Raw genomic sequence first — 4764 nt, forward strand, 5'->3', positions numbered from 1 at the left:
TTGAGACAAGTTCCTGAATAAGGTGATGTTGATCTTGTTGGGCTATTGCTAGAGGTTTGGCTATGGTGGCTCGACTTTGGCGTATGGTGGCAAGCTGTTCCTGAATCTGAATTAATTCTGCTTCGAGTCTTGCTTCTTCTTGATCATAAAAAGCTTGAACAGAAATAGCATGGGAGATTCTTAGATCAAATTCCTCACGAGAAGCTTGAATTGGTTGAGTGGTTGTAAGATAATTTTCTATATTAGATTTGGTTGTGGCTTTTTCATTTTCAATCTCTTGGAGTTGAAACTGAGATGCGACGCTCTCATTGAGAAGTTGTTTGAACTCTTGAATTGAGGCAGAATGTGGTGTGTTAGTTGGGAGTTCAAAAGAAGAATTCAAAAGATCAGCCAAGAGTTTGTAGAGAATTGGATCATTAACCCATGTGGTAGGTGGATGATCCAAGAGTTTGATGAGTGATCAAAGTTGTTCCCGAGCGTCAGGATCTAATTCGATTAAAGGTCTTGATGTAGCAGGTCTTGAGATCACTGGTACATGCACTGGAATTTTATTTTCCTGGATAACTTTATTTAAGACAGAAATTAAGTTGTCCAACGAAGCACTTGTAGGGGTGGTAGAAGCATTCGCTGTTCTAGGCCTTGGCCCAGGAGGAGTTTGAAGATTAGCTTGAAGTGAAGAACTAGGTTGCAACTCGGGAGGAGTTTCTAAAACCTTGGATCGAAAGGAATCTGAATTGGTAGTGTCAGCAGCCTTAGAAGCAGAATCGGAGTCTGGGATTACTAGGTTTTCTGCGGAGAATGTAGCTTGATTGTTTGGTGAAATTGACTCAAGTATATGTGTTTCTTCTGGAGAATGTTGTAAGGGATTTGTTGTTGGGTCAATCACCTGTGTTGTATGGAAAGAAGGTGGAAAAGCGGCTAGAATTGATTCAAGGGATCCTGTGAATTGAATTGAATCATGTGATGTGGAATGCTCTGGGTCATTTTGTTGTTGCAGAATTGGTTGTTCAAGAGCCCCAGCAGATGAGGTCGAATGGGCGACATTAATGGGCTAGTACAAAAGGTACACAGTTATAAGTCTAAAATTTATTTTAAAGTTTAGTAAAATGTGTGTAAAGATAATTGTGTTACCTGGGGAAGTCTGGATCTTTGTACCAGTTGAGAGCCAGGGTCAGAATCGGCTGCATCTTCCGATTGAGAAGAGGCAGCAAGAGTGTCCTTGTTGGTTGGTTCACTTTCATCAGCACTTTCGCTTGATGATGGCAGTACTAACTGATAAAAAGTACAAAACCAATAATGGTTAAGAAAATACAAATTGAATAACATTTCGAGTTCAAAGGAAGAGTTATGAATAGAAGAGTTATTCTTCGAGAGGTTCTAGTAGGAGTTCTTCTGCTCTTATGTGGCGGTGGTCGAGCAGTATCAGCTTTTCTTTTGTGAGTCCTTTTTGGGAAACTCTCAGTGATAGATGTTCGAACAGCAGTTTGTTGAATTTCTTCTAAGGTACGAGTGTACCCTGAATAATAAGCATCCCACCATTCGAAACAAGACTTGGTGATAGATGAACTGCGTTCACAGATCAAGAAGTTGAAGCGGTCTCTTTGTTTTTGATTTTTTAAGAGACAAGTGTTGAAATCTTCTTGAGATAACAGAGTAATGTGACAGAATGGTTCACTGTGTTGAGGCTGTGGTGTTGGGATAGCTTTAGAAAAACCCAGTTGTCTAGCAGTTAAGTGAGGAGCGTATAGGGTTATCTTGAATTTTTTTTTATATACTGTGGCAACCCTATTGGTATCACCTGAACAGCCAACAGGTTTGCCCAATTTCAATTTGCGAGTTCATTTTCCTCATTAGTATTTGGAAAAAGTAAATGATCAAGCCAAGCAGGGCCGCGATTACGATGCAAAAAAGGAATAAAATTGAGTTGATCATTATTGAAATCTTTGCAAGAATGAAAGAGGGAGAAAACGGCCCAAAATCTGTCTTCATCCGATTGAGTGTTTGGAAAATTTGATTTGTAATTTGACAAACGAAAACCTTCAATGTATTGTTTATCAGTACTGCCACCTTCAGGTTTGGTCATAAAATTTTCAAAAATGGCATTAAGTCATAATTGAAGGAGCCAGAGTGGACCTCCTGTATTGATTATTTTATTGTCTCGGAGGTCACAGACAAATTGACCAAGTTTTTCAAAAATGTGCCCTAAGAGAAGCTTGGCCAAGTTGAGAGCTTTCCCTTCATGTAAGAGAGCAGCCAGGGGAAGGAAAAGCTTTGACATTTGTACACTTCGAGAACAGAACAAGATTGCATTTAACCAGTAAAACAAGAAGGCTACATGTTCACTGTCTGTGATTTCTGTACCATCTTCACCCATGTTGTGGGCAATGAATTCACTATAAGAAGTGTTGAAGACAATATTGTATTGATGCTTAGATTGCATGTCAGGAGTACAATCTGGAGAATTTATTGGGAGTCCTGTAATGGCAGCTACATCGAGGAGAGACATTCCGATCATTCCGCAGGGAAGGTGGAAGTTATTGGTTGTTCTATACCAGAAACAAGTTACCGCCCCAATCATCCAAGGGTATGTAGCGAGTGAGAAATGAGAAAGCCTTAGAAGTTCGTGTATTCCTAGGGCTCCCTAGATAGCACTCTTTGTGGGATCGAGGCGTTGGTACCAAGTTGTGAAATCAAACCCTCGAGGATTGATTTTTGTATTGTTTCGGAAGGGTTTTTGGTTGATAAAATGAGAGATGTTGAAAGCTTGGTTTATTAGTAAATCTTCCCCTTCAGCATTTAGGAAGAAAGAGAGTTTTTTGTTTGCTCTATCAAGAGTTTCAATTGGTCCAAGGAAGCAGTGTGTATCTGCACTGATTGTAAAGGGGATTAAGATTCTGGTGTCGTTAATCTGTAAATGGGAATTGTCAATGATTTCATCATTGATTTGATTAAGAATACGAAGAGCCGGCGGAGATGGCGGTGTTATTACATGACCTTTACCCTTATCTTGAGTAGTGGCATGAGAAGAGGAACCAGCCATTGTCAAAGAAAAGAAATGAGGTTGAAGGTTGAGGATTTTGTGAAGAAATTTTTGGGGTAGAGAAAATTCAGAAGAATGATGAGGTTCTAGAAATTCGAACAAAGGAGAAAGTGATGACTTTAAAGTATCACAATAACCGTTACTGTGGAAGGAATGCGAATAAAGGTAACTTCGTGAGGAAGATGAAGTGGTAAGATAGAAATTGCAAATTTCGGGAGACGTGTTGTGTGGGTCAGTAGTAATGGGGAGTTTAAATGACAATTATTACTGATTTGAAAACTGACGTCTTTTGGATTAAGTGTTTTATTCTTCGATAATGTTATCGAAGGCAACCACATTAATCCAAGGGGGCAATTTGTTGATCGAAAAATATTTTCGATAAGAGTGAATTAATTCGGAATGAGTCAGATATGGTCTTTCGAGAAGATATACGCATGAGCATGAGATTGGACGTAACTGGCGCTGATTTGAATTTCGATTGTTTTGTTAATCGAGTAGGCCTGATCGAATAGGAGATTCGATTCGAGAAATTGAGTAAGGTCTTCGATGAGCTGGTCGAATAGTTATAGAAGTGGGAATGTTAGTGGCTTCTATTATACGAGGAAATCATGGGGAATATCTACAATCACGCGGCGAGAACGGTTACCAAGAGGGATTGCATTTCAAATTTGTAATTTTGTATTTAATTGTAATTAATTGTAAATTAATTTTCAGTAATGTAAGATTAGTCTATAAATACTAGGAAGTGTTAGGGAATAAGGGTTGGAAATTTTACTCAGAAAATACTCAAGCACATTCACATCCCAGCGAATTCCTGAGTCTGCAATCGAGTAACTTTTCTGTAGGATTCCTTCCATCTTTTCATTCTTTCAGTTTATCTTTCTGTAAAACTTTATGTTTTAAGTAAATTTATTTTCCAAGTATTCTTTATCTTCATCTTTGTCCAATTTACATTTCTGCATTGTTTACTTTTAATTTAAAGTCTTTTGATCCAGTCAAAGGCATTTTATCGCTTTCCTTTAATTTCAACACAAACTTTTCTGTTTTCAATATGTTTTCTTTTCGAAAACCTTCCTTTTGTTCTTTTCCTTGATTGATCAATTTTAATTTATTTTTATTCCCAATCACGGTCTAATCGAAGATGCTTTGATGCACTTTTAGAAAAATGGTACCTGCAATGAGGAGTAGGTTTCGCTCTCAGACTACTAGATATCGAACCAACATCGATTTACTAAAATCGACAAAACAGGGAGTTAATTATAATCGGCAACAGGCTGAGTTCGCTGCCTTGCAACACAGCCACGTCGAAATGGCTAGCCAATTTACCACTACCGACACACGGATGGATGGGTTGGAAAGTTCGTTGATGGAGATCTGAAGCATGTTGAAAGATGCCTTAAAACTGAAGAAAGTGGTGAAAGAACCAGGAAATGATGAATCGCATTCTCCATATGGGCATGCTCAACATCAGATCTACCAAGTCAGAGGTATTAAATTTAAATTACATATATTTAACGGTTAAAATAATGTTGATGAACGGATTTTCAAAGTCAAAGAGTATTTTGAGTGGTTCTCTGTACCTGCTGAGATGAGAATCAGAATGATTTCATTCCACCTAGCTGGATCTGCCTACTCCTGGTATTGTTGGCGAGTGAACAATAATATTACCTATATATGGGAGACTTTTCTAGATGTATTGTAGGTCTATTTCAGCCATAACCAGT

The sequence above is a fragment of the Arachis ipaensis genome, chromosome B8 (assembly GCF_059453495.1).
Source record: "Arachis ipaensis isolate K30076 ecotype BB chromosome B8, ASM5945349v1, whole genome shotgun sequence".
NCBI lineage: Eukaryota > Viridiplantae > Streptophyta > Magnoliopsida > Fabales > Fabaceae > Arachis > Arachis ipaensis.